This window comes from Pipistrellus kuhlii, unplaced genomic scaffold, assembly GCF_014108245.1.
Source record: "Pipistrellus kuhlii isolate mPipKuh1 unplaced genomic scaffold, mPipKuh1.p scaffold_m20_p_3, whole genome shotgun sequence".
NCBI lineage: Eukaryota > Metazoa > Chordata > Mammalia > Chiroptera > Vespertilionidae > Pipistrellus > Pipistrellus kuhlii.
Genome location: NW_023425529.1, coordinates 52,415,641 through 52,432,081, shown reverse-complemented (window position 1 = coordinate 52,432,081; position 16,441 = coordinate 52,415,641). Strand labels below are relative to the sequence as shown.

At 41.1% G+C, this 16,441-nt stretch overlaps 1 protein-coding gene across 2 annotated transcripts in view; it reads left to right on the top strand.

Annotated features, from left to right (window-relative positions):
- Positions 1 to 4,638: 4,638 nt before the first annotated feature.
- TAFA2 (TAFA chemokine like family member 2) overlaps positions 4,639 to 16,441 on the top strand; it is a 430,659-nt gene continuing 418,856 nt past the window's right edge. For both annotated transcript variants that reach the window (XR_006742860.1, XM_036457629.2), the window contains exon 1: positions 4,639 to 4,999. The gene's annotated coding sequence lies outside the window, so the exon portion shown is untranslated. The remainder of the gene's footprint in view (positions 5,000 to 16,441) is intronic.

The following is a 16,441-nucleotide window of genomic DNA, read 5'->3' as shown; positions in this document are numbered from 1 at the left end:
TTTAGTAAGCCTTCAGAATAGCTACTAGTACACATGGAGCAACAAGCCAGCGAAGTTCAGCATTCAAAGAAACTTTTTTAAAATTTTATTTACTGTTTAGGAGGAGGCAGTTTAAGTAAACAGATGCAAAAAAAAATAATCTCAAGATTTCTATTAAATTAGGGATTTCTATTAAATTTTAATATCATGGCTTTGAATAAGAAATTCGATTATATTTTGCAATTAATTTATACGTTTGTTATCTTTACTAACTTTTTTCACATTTTTGTGGGCTTAATTAGGAAAATAAGGAGGAAAATATCACACATTTTAACAACAGAAATACACTTTTAACAACATGGTAAAATTATAGTTTCCCCACAATTACAGAGAGCTAATGACTTAGAAGCCAGACAGATTATAATACATGCTTTATATTTCTTATAGAGGCCTGGTGCATGAAATTTGTGCTTGGGTGGGGTCTCTAGGCCTGGCTGGTGATCAGAGCTATTTGGTACCAGGTCAATCAGGGCCAGGCTGGAGAGGAGGCGATGGTTGCCTGGGTGGGTTGTGGAAGGGACAGACGCTTCCGCCTCCATTGTCAATACCCCACCACCTCATGGTTCCCAGCCTCCCTCCGCTCATTCCCTTGTCGCTGTGCTTCCATTGCAGTGGGCTGGCAGCAGCCAATTGGGGCTGCTGACCAAGGAAAGGGACGGGGCAAGGGAGGTTGGCCACCAGCCCCGAGGAGGGAGTTGGCCCGTGGCCCCCCTGGGAAAGGGGCCACATTTGCAGCCACCCACCCCTAGTTCCCCGTCCTAGCCTGGGGGCCAGGAGGAGAGACTGTGGGAGGTTGGCTGTGGGAGTGCACTGACCACCAGGGGGCAGCTCCTTCATTGAACATCTGCCCCCTGGTGGTCAGTGCATGTCATAGCGACCCGTCATTCCAGTGGCTTAGGCTTTTATATGTATGGACGGGAAAGGAAGGCCAGTGTTCTAAATTGATTTTGTAAAGGGTTATTCTTCCCAGCACAGAGCCCGGGTTTCCAATATCATTCCCATTTGGATTTGATCCCGCTACTTAATATAGCAGAGAATTATTGTAAGATTTGCAATGAAATAGTAGTGCCAGGCTTTTTAAAATGTAAACTTTGTTCCCTGGGGAAATAAGTTGCTAGTTAAGAGGAAAAAAAGAAATATCTTTCATCACATGACACTAACCTTTCAAAAGAGATCATTTGAAGGCACCTCAAATGATTGTCATGTGCTAAACTGATTTAAATCTGCTATAATACAATTAGCTAAAATAGTAAAACTTACATCATTTACTTTTTTTAAAAAATATATTTTATTGATTTTTCACAGAGGGAAAGAGAGAGGGATAGAGAGTTAGAAACGTCGATGAGAGAGAATCATTGACCAGCTGCCTCTTGCACACCCCCTACTGGGGATGTGCCCGCAACCAAGGTACATGCCCTTGACCGGAATCGAACCCGGGACCTTTCAGTCCGCAGGCAGACGCTCTATCCACTGAGCCAAACTGGTGCCGGCAAAACTTACATCATTTACTTTTGTCTCCTTATTTTAAATTATTTCATTCTCAGTTATTCCCTTATAAATTCTTTTCTTTCTTTAAGCTTCTACTATGTTAGATTATCAAGCTAAAACAGAATGACTCCAAAAATTCTTAGTAAATGGTGAATGGGAAGGGGTTTAATCATAACTTTAATACATATTTTATAATTTATAAACATGCAGATACTTCTTGAAAGCAAACCTTTAAGTAGTTAAGCTCATAAAAATTAAATATTAATGTAATAAATGGGACCGAGCTTGAACTTGACTGAAGAAACAAAACATAAAATCTGTGGCAGTATCTTTTATTTAAAAAACCATGTTAAAATACTTGATGCCCTTTAAATGCAAAATATGGTTGAAATACAACCAATGTTAAGGTAAAATCACTAATAAGGGAAACATATTTAAATATGATACCTAGTATTACTTTTAATCTTTACCTGATACATTAAAAAAATAATTTTTAAAATATATATTTTTTATTGATTTTAAAGAGGAAAGGGGAGGGAAAGAGGTACTGGTAGAAATATCTATGATGAGAGAGAATCATTGATTGATTGCCTTCTGCATGCTCCCTACTGGGGACTGAGCCATCAACACAGGCAGATGCCCTTGACAGGAATCGAACCCAGGACTGCGGTCTGTAGGGTGATACTCTACTCCAGTGTTTTTCAACCTTTTTTGGGCAAAGGCACACTTGTTTCATGAAAAAAATCACGAGGCACACCACCATTAGAAAATGTTAAAAAATTTAACTCTGTGCCTATATTGACTATATATAATTCTCTTGAATAGGAATCAAATAAACACAAAGAAAGTATTTTATAATTACTTTATTATGAAATATTAAGTAAACAAAATAGTGAAAACTTATAAAATTCTTGTCTTGTCTGCACCTACGGCACACCAGGCAACATCTCGCGGCACACTAGTGTGCCGCGGAACAGTGGTTGAAAAACGCTGCTCTACTCACTGAGCAAAACCAGCTAGGGTGGATATGTGTTTTTTAAATTGATTTTTTAAAAGAGAGAATTAGAGTGAGAGAGAAACATCAATTGCTTGCCTCCCATAGGCACCCCCACTGGGAATGGAAGACACAATCTAGGTATGTGTCTTGGAATGAACCCCCAATCTTTTGGTGTACCTGAGGATGCTCCAACCAACACAGCCACCCTTGCCAGGGCCCTACTAATGCTGTTAATTTTAGAGCCTGTGTGGACAACATCTGATACCTTTTTTGTCAATGATTTCCGTGAACCAGAGCTATGAAAGCACAAAACTAGAGCTGAAAGAATTTAGTTACTTAGATAATTACTAGTCTAGTTGAATAAGATGTATAAAATATTGGCTCCAAAGCAAAATCTTTGAGATAGCCTTAGCTGTAAAGGGTTTGTAAGATTTCCTGGATCAGCCTCTTGTTTCTTTGCTTCAGATAATTCTTTTTTTCTAAATCCATTATTAGTACTTATTCATTTTGCATAACTTCTAATCACTAGATTAAGATTTTGCTCATCGCCGAAGCTGATCAAAGTGAGCCTAAAAAGACCCTTCCTTTGAGCTCATATGCATTCACCTTAAAGCAATTTCCAGTTTGATCTAACCTGTAAGGACATGACCTTCCAGGATCTTGCTATTACATTTCTGTAAATAGCACAAGGTCCTTTTACCAAGGACTCTGGTTACCTAGCGCTGCAGTGCAAACTGTCTCTCCAAAACCATTATAGCTTGGAACTGGTAAAAATGCAAAATTCTCTGAAACCAGATACTGCTGTTTTTTTTTTTCCTTTGTGGAGAAATTGCAATCCTAGTTACAGCCAGTAAAGCCTCCTAACCCGATACTTCCTCTAGAGGGAGACACAGTCCAGCTTTTATAGCCATTGCCGCCCTTCAATTTTTTACTGTCTTGTCTTTTCCTGCAGGTCCGCAGTTTGCTCTGAGCAGCAGCTGCGGCTGCTAACGGAACTGGCGCTTGGGAGGCAGACGGAGGGAGGCAGCATTGTTTGGTCTTGCCATCCCATTTCACTGCTTAGCTCAACCTGCAGTGTTGGGACCCATTCTCTCTCTCTGCGTTCTCCTTGCACTGAACCAGGAGGCCAGCCTCTGGACCCCTTTGGACAACCGGGGCTGGGTGGAGTGAGGGGTGTGGTTGGACAGGGGGGTTCTGCCCTTCACGGTGACTTTAAAAAGGTACCACCGGTGTCTTTGGACTGGACAGCGCTTAGGAGAGGCGGGTTTGATTACTAAACCGTATACATTGTTTCCTCCAGTAATCGGATTGGTTTCCTCGGTCCCCTCCCCCGCCTTCAGCGAAGTGGCACAGTTTGCTCACTCCTGTTGGATGCTGGAACTTACACACCTTCTCGGAGGTGACGGTGCCGGGTGCTGGGTTTAAGGGGGGCAGAGGCGACTTCCCTTCCTTCCAGCCCAGCATGCCCGGAGGGGCCGCGGCTGGGCTGCGTGGGGCTGAGCCCGCAGCGCTTGCAGGAGGGGTCGAGGGGCTGCAGCTGGCCGCGAGGTGCTGCTAATTGGACTCACGCTAAGTCTCCGGGAGAGCACCAGCTGGGACCTCTCTGCCAACGGCGGGGGCACCGGCGCCCGCACGCACCCAGGAACCCGGCGGCTCGCGGGGCAGAGGCGGCCTGCCGAGCCCAGAGCCTCTCCTCCCTCCTGCCCAGAACCTCCCAGCAGCTCCGCCTGGACCCGCGGGAGCCGGAGAACGGAGAGGTGCGCGGCAGAGGCTGCTGCTTTCCTGAAGGTGAACCGTTCCGTCCAATTGCCCGTTCCCGGAGAGCCACAGGGAGGGCGGGAGAAGGCACGGAGCAGCCGTGTGGGAGTGTGTGTGTGTGTGTGTGTGTGTGTGTGTGAGGCAGAGACGACGTGAGGCGAGAGGAAAAGTCCGCACTCGGCGTTAAAAGCAAACACACCGGAGATGGAGCGAGGGTGGTAGTTGCTGCCAGACCGCCTGGATCCTCGCCGCGGGGGAGCCGAGCGCACCGCGCGCAGCCGGCGGCGACGGCGGGCGGGCGGCCGCGGGCGCCGAGGGCTGCGGGACGTCGGCTTGTCCTCGGGAAACGCATTTATTTTTATTTTTTATTTTTGGTTACTTTGACGCCGCGGTATAGAAGGGAGGAAAAAGAAGCGAGGCTCACTCGCTCCACCTTCCATCCGCTTCAAGGGGATTCCGGTTGTAAATGCCAAGAGATCGCTGAGCCTCCGTGCCATCGGAGGAGGAAAACGCACACACGCGCGCGCACACGCTCCGGACCGCACTCCCCAGCCCTGCACCGAGCGCCGCCCGCCGGACGCCGGGTCCCTATGCCCCTGGCCGGGGCCGGCGGAGTGGCCTTTCGGAAGCGATGCGAGAGCGATAAGGTTGGCGCGGGCCCGCGGGAGCTGCAGGAGCGTCGCTAGGTGTTGCCGCCACCGGGGAGCCGGGCTGCAGGTAGGTGCGGGCCCGGGGGTTAGGGTGGGGGGACTCGGGGGGCCGCTGGAGGACCGGGGCTCGGAAGCCCTCTCCTCCCCTCCGCTGGGTCCGGATCTGCCCGGGGGCTCCCCGGGGAAGGTGAGAGGGGAGAGCCGATGCTGGTCGGGCGGCCGGCGGCTCCGCGCGGGCTGTCGGGGGCAGGGGCGCGGGGAGAGGGGCGCGGAGAGGGGATCCGAGCGCACGAACGGCGTTCGGAGCGCGGTGCCCTCTCTCTCCTTTTCTGCTCCGTTTCTCCGAACCCTGCGAGAGACCCGGCCGAGGGGGAAAGCGAGTTTTCTCTGGATCTCTCAGCCAGAGCCAGCCGGGTGGGTCATCCTTTCGGACTCCTCACTGGGGAGTCAGTGGGGGTCGCGTTCGAGGCAGGACCATTGCGGGGTGCCGGGTCTCCCTGCTGAAACCCCTACTTTCTGTCCACTTCTGATGAGCTAATCCTCGGGCCTGCCTGCCAGCCTCCAGACAGTGGGCATTTTGAGGAGGCTCGCGACCTCCCCACTCCTAACTCTCTTCCTAAAGAGCCGCCCGGATGAGTGCCCCAGCCCCATCTATGGAGAGGGTTGTTTCCATTTGGCAACGGAGGCCCTATTCCCGAGTGACATGAAGCTGTCATAAAGGATATTATTACAAGAGAGCTTCAGGAAAAGCATTATTTTTACCAACTGCGTTCCAAACAACAATAACAACAACAACATCAAGCCCCAAACTAACAGCCTGGAGAAACGAATGGGTTTTTCATTTCTTTCCCAGTGGAAGCCTCCCCGATCTGATCTCACTAATAGTGAGTGCCCCATGGCTTGGCAGTCCCTTCGCCCGTTCCGTCCCAAAGGGCCGGGTTCTTCTCTGGAGGGGTTTCCTTGAGGCTAGTGAGCCTCACTTGCCAGCGGGGAACGCGTTGTTTCCAGAAGCTGCGTTTGCAAAGGAAAGTTTGAGACTCGCCGCCCGATTTCTCCCAGGACTGCAGGCTGGGCTGTCTAGTCTCCACTCGAAAAGGAGTAACTGTGGGCGCTCGCAGAGCTGCCGTCCCCCCCCCCCCCCCCCCCCCCCCCAGCAGACACGACGCTCCGCTCTTCAGCATTTCTCTCCCTGACCTGCGTTAAACTATTGCCTCAAGCGTTTGGAATCAGATGTGTAGTTACTACAGTGGCTAGCTAGCCTATCTCCCTTCAACCTTGTGCTGAAGAGAGGCAGAAAAGAAAATACCTCTAGGTAGGGTTAAATCCCCTCTTGCATTTTGTTGTTTTTTGAAAAACAAAAAACAAAAACAACAACAAAACACAAAATACCCAAAACAAACCCGAATGCAACCTTTACTCTGAAAAGTACCCTCCAGGCAGTCAGTGTATGAGTCCTTCTCTCAGCACAGGATGAATTTCAACGACTATTGACTGAATGATAATTATCTGGTTCCTGTCTTTCCCAACTAGATTGCCTGAGACATTAATGTTCAGACTGTTATCAATTAACATATTAAAACTGCTCTATTAAGCAATGCAAGTTAAGACAGTTGAGTCATTTAAGATTTCTGTGTAAAGTGCTAAGTGGCAATAACTAGCAAAGGAGACTGAAAACACTTCTAAAGGCTTTAGAAACCAGAGCATTGAGATGACAGGTATTCACCACAGCCTCTCTGTTTCCACATGTACTCTCGGACTGGTGAGCCTTTTACAGTTTCAAACTTGGCACCTAGAGTACCTTAAGAAGGATCATACACATGTCATTAAATTTTTTCTTTTCCTACTTTATTCTGTTCTGGTTCTCATCCTGGGTCAATTGTTTGCATATTGACCTCTTTAGAGTCCTATTTTTTAAAGCCACCAGTAGCCATTGACAGGGCATCAGTGAAGCGCATTTTATTTTGGTTTTCTGAATTTTCAAAAAAATGGGATTGTATTATTTATAGATAGTATGCTATGAGAACAGTGTCACACCAACCAGATGCTCAGACATGGCAACTTTTAAGAGGCAGAGCACAGTTTAGTGTTTTGCTTTCTATTAGGCATTTTTTTGAAATTGAAAATCTTGATTCTTTTGCACAACTTTAATAAAATTTGGTAGCTTAGGATGCATAAACTTATGTATTAACATACAGTGCTATGACATATGCCTCTTAGAGAAGAACCAAAACCTTGACATTAAGGCTACAAGTTGTGCCAAAGGGGAATTGAAGTTTTCTGAGTTTGTGATTTTGAATCTGAAAAATGTTAGCTAACTTTAACAATGACAAATTGGAGAATGAAGATTTATTGAGATGCCTATGGATCTATGTCAACAATGTTATATATTGCTTAGAGTCTACATTATAGTATTTACTAACCACCAAGTTATAAAATGTGATGACACAGCTGTAAAAAGGCCTGTTTTTAAATGTGGTTACTTTTCCTTTTTAAAAACTTATAAAGTAATGAAATGTAGGGGGTAATACAAGATTTTATAAACTTTATTTTGTATATTATCAGAAAATCTTAGTGGTCCCGGATCTAGTATTTTAACAAATGACCCTTTTACAATGTGTTCATGAACATTGAACTGTTGAGAGTGTATTTTAGGGTTGGATTATCATTAATTACAGGTTATGGATTACCCTGCATGTGAAGGGTAAAATGTGCCTCTCCAGCATTTCCCAGGATTTCTTATCATGGGCCCTAAGAGAAGGTATTCTCAGATCCTGCCCCAGTTCAGCTGTGGCTGCAAACTGGTGAACATTTTGCCTCTCTAATGCATGTGTTAAACTCGCAATGCTCCAAGTGTCATCAGTTATTTCTAATATATTTGAGAAGATGAAACAACCAGAGTGCAAACAGTTCAGTGCCCATGCTTTTCCTTCTCCAGTATTTTATTAGGGATGCCTCATTAAGTCGCATTATTCTGCAGCTGTTTTGTTCATTAAAGATTCAAGTAAAAATAAGGAACTTTACTGTGCAATGCAGTTTTGTTTCCTTGGTGAGAAACCATACGCTGAGGTAAAATAAGCTTCTAACATAGTACCCTTTGATCTATGCCTGACATTTACAAATGCAATTCATCAACCTGTTATTAGCAGGGTTCCCTCACAAGGAAGAGGAGAAACACATTAGCACAGATGTTGCTAGATATGAAGGCCACACTAGCTAAATCAACCTCATATCTATCTGGTCCACATACTTGCACAGTATTGCACATGATACATCTTACTTAGGAAGCATTGATTTTCTTTAATGCCATGTAATATGATGAATTTGCCATTTTGTTCAGAAATTCTTTGGTTAACTTTATTTTGAACACTGTATTTGAAGCATATTGAACTATACCACTGGAAGGGGAGGAATAATTTTACAATGAGTCATTTTTTAGAGAACGGTTTTACTTTAGGTTCAGAGCATAGGCTGAAACAGGGGAGATGGAAAGAAGGCCATGACAACCAGAGACCTAAAAGTTAGTTTTTGTTTCTTAGTTGTCATTCACCACTGATTTATTGGGTAATTTTTAGAAAGTCTGATTCTATTCATTGGGCACAGTGGTTTAGTGTCCTTGTCAATGAAATATAACTAACAATTCTTGTCTTCTACTTATTCTTAACAGAAGTTTTTAGAGGAATGTTTGACTTATTGGAATGTGAAGAAAATTACTATTGAAATACATTTCTCTGCAATATCTATCTAATCTCTATATCTTTGCACATGCATATATATGTATACAAATGGTTTTAATGGCGCCTATGGAAAATGCTGATGTTTGAATCAAAGGAGGTGAGGGCAACTATAAAAAATGTGTACCTTGTTAGGTATGTAGTTTTTCACTATATTGCATGATTTGAACTACAGTACAGCTGTATCCATGGTTTAACAAGGTCGTTTATAATTGAGTTTTACTGTTTGAGCCACTGTTACATGCAGTATATTTTTCCTCTTTAGTTTTGTTTTTTTTTTTGGGAGGTATTTTGTCCTTGCTATGTCAGGCTTGTCTAACTGCCTACTACATTTTTATTTGTTAGGCTACACAATAAATCAATTTTGTCCTCTATATGTAGGGACGCTTTGGGATGTGTTTATTGACACTATGACTGGGAATTTCAACATATTTTAAACACTGAATATATCTGTATGCTGTCTTTATTAAATATGTACCTCCACAGTCCAAACATAAACCTCGCATTACATTAGAGCATACTCTTCTGGTTTACAAGTGTTACCAACACATTTTCCAGCAACATATTGATATTATATGCCAAATTTATGTTAGGTTTTCATAACCCACCCACTTCCAATGTATATACCACATGTATATGTTGGATTTCATCCTCTGCTGTAGTGATAGGCCATTTAGTCCCTGGAATCAGTGAAAATCTAGCCTTTTTTAGGCAATTGATTGTTATGACCATTAGGAAGTACAAGACTTTTAGGTTACTTGGGATTCAGAGGAAAAGTGGATATATTCACTATAAGGAGAATTTCATTTTGTTCCTAGTGATCCCGATGGGGTATGAGAGATAACCAAGGAATCAGAGCTTATAGTATGCTTTTATTAGATAAGATCCTCTTAATCACTTCCTTTAGTCTCCTGAATTACTCCATAGTAGCTGTAATTGTTTTATGATTTCCTCTGAATGGCCAGTTAGTGAAGGTAACTGTGCAAAATCTGTCTCCCTTTCCCTAGCAATAGCACAAACATAGCCATTCAATTAAATTTATCTTTATTTTTGAAACTCTTTATAGAGAGACTGGATATTGTGATAATGTTGAATTCTTAGCCATTATGCTGCTAGGCTGGATTTAGCACTTTGACAAAATGGGGACAAGTAGCCCCTTTGCTCTGTAAAGCTGACTCTTCAGATAAAGCCTAGAGAGTGCAAAGTAGCTTTTGATGAATGCAAGGTTTGTTTTACTAAATATTTTTAGGTTTTTTTCTGCTGTGAGCTAGTCACTGTATAATTGCATGCATGTGAATAGGCAACTGCGTTGACCTTTAAAGGTCATACAGAGATTGTAAACCCTTCAATTTCCAGTGATAATTGCCTATGACCTCCTGTTGCTGTACATGGAGCTTTCTGTTGAGTTTAATAATACAGAGTGATACTTAGGCTTTCTGTTGCAGATTATGTAGCTCTTTATAAGCACATTTACAAAGGTATCCACAGTAGGCACTATGACAGAAGATTTTTGGAAAAGTGTATTTGCTTTGGAATAAAGTTTTCTGAGGCGATGGACAGATTCTTTCTGGAACAACAACAAAAATCCATCACTTAAAGTTATCCATATGTAAAAACTGTGCAAAGTTTTATTTGATTCTGGCCAAGTTTTTATTTTTTAATGTCCTTCTTGGAGAACCCAGTGAGAATTGAATTTAAATATTGGAGGAAGGAAATATGCCTGCTCTCTCCTGCTCTATTATGAAAAAGACCATATTTTATGAGAAAAGCAAGGTTGTTTGCTTCATTCTGTTTTTTTCTGGCTTCATGTTCTTTGTCTTTATGGGTTGTAAAGTAAACAAAAGCAGGGGAGTAAAAAAAGGGTTATGTGGTCATAGGAATCTTAACAAAACCTCAAGCTAGTAATGTTATGACACAGGGACTTTGTTAGAATATATTGTTCAAGAGGGTAAGCATTTTATGGTTCTAAAATTTGGTCTACTCAGGCAATATAGCTCTATGTACTAACGTAGTAAATTCATGTCTGCTCAGATCAGTCAAGTCTTCAGAAATAGCCAATAAAGATCATTTGAGGAAAACAATATGAACACTTTTTAAAATTCATATTAGTTTATGGACAGTTTTAAATTCATTTAAGGTGGACAAATCTGGTTATTATCATTTCTTTCTTAGTTTAGTTTTACCTTACTATAGGTGTCTAGTGAATGCCATGCTCAAATTTGTTAGTGCTGGAGAGTTCAGTGAATTTCTTCATAGAATGACTGTCAGACATACTAGTACCAGTGACCTGGTCCTGCTTTTGTTTGTATTTTCTTCAGAAAGTTGAGTTGAATTGAACAAAAACAGCTCTAACTTTAGTTCTTTGTTTTTATGGTGTAAAGGAGAAAGGGGGTAGATGTTGTACCTTTCAGTCAGTCAATCCAAAGGCCAAGGGCAAAGTGACAGGGCATTGCAATTTCATACCCCATAAAGCCATTTTGAATAGTTCTAAGTTTAAGGAACATTTCTAACCTAAAATTTTTCAGCTTTAGTTCTTGAAATGTTATATTACAGTAGTTTCCTAAGATACATGTTTAGCATTATTGGAAATACCTGGTGTGTTTATAAATATACCAGAATTGGGTCAAAACTTAGATTTTACTATTTGATAAACTTAGATATAGTTGCTCATCTCATCATTTGCTGGGTGGTTAAAATTCATTGGCTTGCATTTTGGTTAACAGATACATTTTGAAAATGACTATTATGAAAGCAGTGTGGTATAGTGGCAAGAGGTCTGGAGAAACTTTTGTAGTTCTACCAATAAGTAACCATGGAACTACAAGAAAGTCACTTTATTTCTATGAGCCTCAGCTTCGCAGCAATATTTCTTTTTTCAGTCAAATTTGCAAGACAATTAAAAATTTAAAAAAATTTCCCCTGTGCTCAGACCTACTAAGCATCACAGCATGAGAGTAATAGTACTATAAGACATACTTTTTAGTTAGGCAGTCAAGAGACATCTGGCATATTAGTAAATGTTCTATAAATGCTTTTCAAGACGTAATTTGTAAAAGTTGTTCAGCTTTATGCAATTGAGAATGGTGATGACGAAAGAATACAGATATAGGGACATGAAATGGAATGAGACTAAATCTTATAATTCAGTTTAGCTATTTTGTCCAGTTTATATCATGCTGTTTTGTTGCAAAACAAGTTGTGTTAGGCCATGAGTCTTAGGCTTGTAGGGTTATATGTCTCTTCTTTATGGCTGGTTCTCATCGTCACTAAAATAAAATGAACCACCAAAATAGAGTTAGCCTAGCAAGTGAATGCTCTTCAAATACCTGTTGATAATTGAACACATTGATTCAAAATCTGTGTATGAACTTTTGAGAATTTTTATTCATTTATTCAATAAGTATTTATTGAAAAATTTCTAGATATTTGGGGTCTCAGTAAATAAAAAAAGACAGAAACACCCATCCTCATAGAATTTACCATTTCTGTATATGACTTGAAATTTTGAAATGAATCTGGAGGAGTGGTTCAAGAATGTATTGTGCTGTGTCTGCACTTGCTAATAATTCTTGTTTGTAACTGTGAAGCATAGTTCTGAAAAGAAATGGTTAAAATAGTTAAACTGTCTGAGTTGGAATTAGATGTGAAGAAAAATAGCATAGTGTAGTATATTTAAAGTGAGTGGGTTCCTTCCACCTCACAAGGTCTATGATTAAATCTTAGGGTAAGACAAACAGTAGCTTCTTTTCCTGAATTACACATATGAAAGGATAAAGTCAGATAGGCTGAAGGATTTGAGTTCAGTGACATGAAACTTTTAGAGTCCCTTAAATGGGTCACACATTCAAACACTTACAGAGTCCGGCTGGGAATGTGAATGAATGAAGCAGAGTAAATGGAAGATGACAAATGATAACTGACATCAGCTTCAGCTACAGTGTTGGGGATATCATAGTGAGTGGTGGAGATTCTGGCCAACTTCTAAGTGGGAAAGCTGGGCCTTGGCTTCATTTATTGCCATGGCAGAATGTAGGTCTGGTGTTGCCAGATTTTCTGACTTGTAGAAGGAAACTTAGATGTGCAGATTTTTTTGATGTGAAAGTTTCAGATTTTTAAATGATGGTAATGAGCTCAAAAGTTAAAATATTATGTGGGTCAACGGACATATCTGAAGGCCATTTGCAGGCTAAGGAGCATATTGATGGGGGGTGGGGAAGGGAAGAGATATGTGAGAACAGCTAGTTAGGGACTCTCATCTCCAGCCATAATTCTCCAACCCTGCTGGCATCTGGAGTGAGACTGGTTGCCAGTAAAGGGCTCAGCTGGAGCAGCTGAATAATAATGAGGAGTGGTTCAATCTTTTCTCTGTATTTAGTTTTCTTCATGTTGACTTATTGTGCAGTTGATGCTGAATTCACTTTGAAGTTGGTGGTATCTTGTAGGGTTTAAGGGAGATGCTGGAAATGCAGAAGTTTAAACTGATACCATATATTTGGAATGTGCTTTGTAATTCTATAATGCCTTATTCTTTTAGATTAGTGCTTTTTTTTTTAAAAAAAAGTATTTTTATTGATTTCAGAGAGGAAGGGAGAGGGAGAGATAGAAACATCAATGATGAGAGAGAATCATTGATTGGCTGCCTCCTGCATGCCCCCCACTGGGGATTGAGCCCACAACCCAGGCATGTGCCCTTGACTGGAATCGAACCTGGGACCTTTCAGTCCAAGGGCCGGCACTCTATCCACTGAGCCAAACCGGCTAGGGCAAGATTAGTGCTTCTTAAACTTCAAAATGCTCACAAGCCATCTGGGGGAATTGTGCTAGAATGGGCCTGAGATTCTGCATTTCTAACATGCTTCCAGGTAAAGCTAATGCTGCTGGCCCATGGACTAGTTTGATTTGAAAGGCTTTAGAGGGCGTTCTCACCATGAACATCCATTCATGCCTGCAGAAAGGTGGGAGGCCTCCTACCCTTAGCTCAGACAGGTTTCTCTCTGCAATAACAGCCTAACAAACTTGGCCACTGACTCGAAACACTTTTCTCAAAGGCTCTTTAATCTGAGCACAGAATTCATGTGTTTTGCTTATTTTTCCAGTCTTTTGTTTAGAGACATGTTTCCCCCCCCCCCCTCCCCTTCAGGGCTATTCCCGCCCCCCCCCCCCCGCCAGGTATTAATCAGACATTATCTGTTCCTCATATATTAATACAAGTTTGATTCATTTCCTATAGCTTGAAGGAATAAATTTCTTAATTAAGGCATTATATTTGGCTCTCTAAATCAGTTTTGAAATTTTAACAATATTTGTTTCCTTTTAGGACTTAAATGTCAAAAATTTGGCCACAATATCTAGATTTTTGTTTTACTTAAGTAGTTATTATGAGTAGGCTAGAGGATAGATTTGAAAAACGAAGGTTTATCTGTGTGTTTATTAGGCTTATTATTTTATTTTTTAATTTATCTTTATTATTGAAAGTATTACAAATATCCCCCATTTCCTCCTCATTCACCCCCTCTTTCCTGCTCTCGCCCCCTGACCAAGCCTTCACCAATTTCACAATTGTCTGTGCTCAGAGTTACCCATGTAAGTTCTTTGGTTAATCTATTCCAACCTTCCCTCCCTGCTCTCCTTTGGCCTATGATCGTGGTTGGTAAAATGCAGCTCGCAAGCCACATGTGACTCTTTGGCCCCTTGTGTGGCTCTTCCACAAAATACCACGGCCTAGGCGAGTCTATTTTGAAGAAATGCATTAGAAGGAATTTAAGTTTAAAAAATTTGGCTCTTAAAAGAAATTTCAATCGTTGTACTGTAGATATTTAGCTCTGTTGACTAATGAGTTTGTTGACCACTGGCGTATGAGATTCATCAGTCTGTTCATTAGATATCATATATAAATGAGGTCATGTGATACTTGTCTTTCTCTAACTGGCGGTCTTACAGTTTAAAGTGACTGTTTCTTTTTTATTTTTATTTTTTAATTTATTTTATTTTATTGAATTTTTACAGAGAGGAAAGGAGAGGATAGAGAGTTAGAAACATCAATGAGAGAGAATCATCGATCAGCTGCTTCTTGCACAACTCCTACTGTGCCTGCAACCCGGGTACATGCCCTTGACCGGAATCGAACCCAGAACCTTTCAGTCCGCAGGCCGATGCTCTATCCACTGAGCCAAACCGGTTTCTGCTAAAGTGACTGTTTCTTGCCTGCCTATGTAGCTCAGTGGTTGAGTGTTGACCCCATGAACCAGGAGGTCACAGTTAGATTCCCAGTCAGGGCACATGCCTAGATTGTGGGCTAGATCTCCAGTAAGGGACATGCAGGAGACAATAGATAGATGACTCTCTCATCATTGATGTTTCTATTTCTCCCTCTCCCTCTCTCTGAAATCAATAAAATTAAAAAAATGTTAAAAAATAAATATCTCTATATAGATGAAATGACTCTCTCTCTCTCTCTCTCTCTCTCTCTCTCTCTCTCTCTCTCTCTCTCTCTCTCTCTCTCCCATCATTTTGCTCTGCTAATCCTAACCACCTTTTCTCAGTGGCCTCTTTAGGACTGAAGACATAATGGCTTATTATTTAGGGAGTTTAACTTCTTTATATATCATTAACATTTTTTTCTCCTAAACCAGCTTTACTAATGCCAAGTGTCATTGCTAGGTTTGTGACTCTATTGCACTGAGGTTTGACCTGGGCCTTATGTCAGAAGCTCAGTTCGTTGGATAAATTATTTTGTTGTCAGTTTTATCAATGCCCTGGAAATGCTTATGTTTCTTATGCTGGCATATTAATTATAAACTGAGATTGGATTTAGACATGTCAGTCTGAGGGAGTGAAGCAATTTGTTTTCTTGCAAGTTGTATGATTAATACAGTTTGCAATAGTAATGCTATTAAAGCTTACTCAATTTCTTTCATTTAAGTGCTCAGAGGTTTCTGATATATAAAATAGCTCTGCTTAAAATTGAGTAATAATATGATTTCATTTCCCTGAGTCTGTTAGACTGTAAGCTCTGTGAGGAAGAACTATGTGTATCATGTTTCTATTGATTCCCAGTGCTTAGCATCGTGTCTGGCACATAATAGGTACTTGATAAATTTAATGGGAAGATGATCACGAGCTCTTATTGATAAAATGTCTTTTTGCATATTTCTTTAGCGTATAAGGAAGTATCCTGCGAAGCATTGTCATTTATTCAATCTAACTGAGTGTGTGTTTATGTTGTGTATGTGAGAGAGACAGAGAGAACTTTTTGGAAAATATAGAAAGAGAGGCTATTGATTTTGACCCACATCTGAAAGGTATTTTGGCATTAAAAAATACATACATTCTAGGCAAAATATCAAGGAAAAAAATAAAATTAGCATGCTGACCGATATTGGACAATTTACTGTAGTTTGGAGGTTTAGAGACTACATATGCTTGTGTTCTACTGTATATTAAGTAATGTTTGTCAATGTCAAACTTAAGTGTTGTTAATCACATATGGAATATACTTTGATTGCTTTTGTCAGTGACTTGACTCATCATTCGTTAGGGAATTTAAAGCTATTTATACTTATCTACATAATTACCATTTTCATAATTTATCATGAACCAGATTTGCTTCTTTTCACCTTCAGGAACACTTTTGATTGTGATACCATTGTTCTTGGTTTTAATGACATTTAAAATTAAAGCTCTAAAATTTAAATGCTATTTAGTACAGACAGTATGCATTCACATATTTTATTTTTATTCCTCCTAGGTCAACTAAAATTTTTAAATGCTTGCTGCTA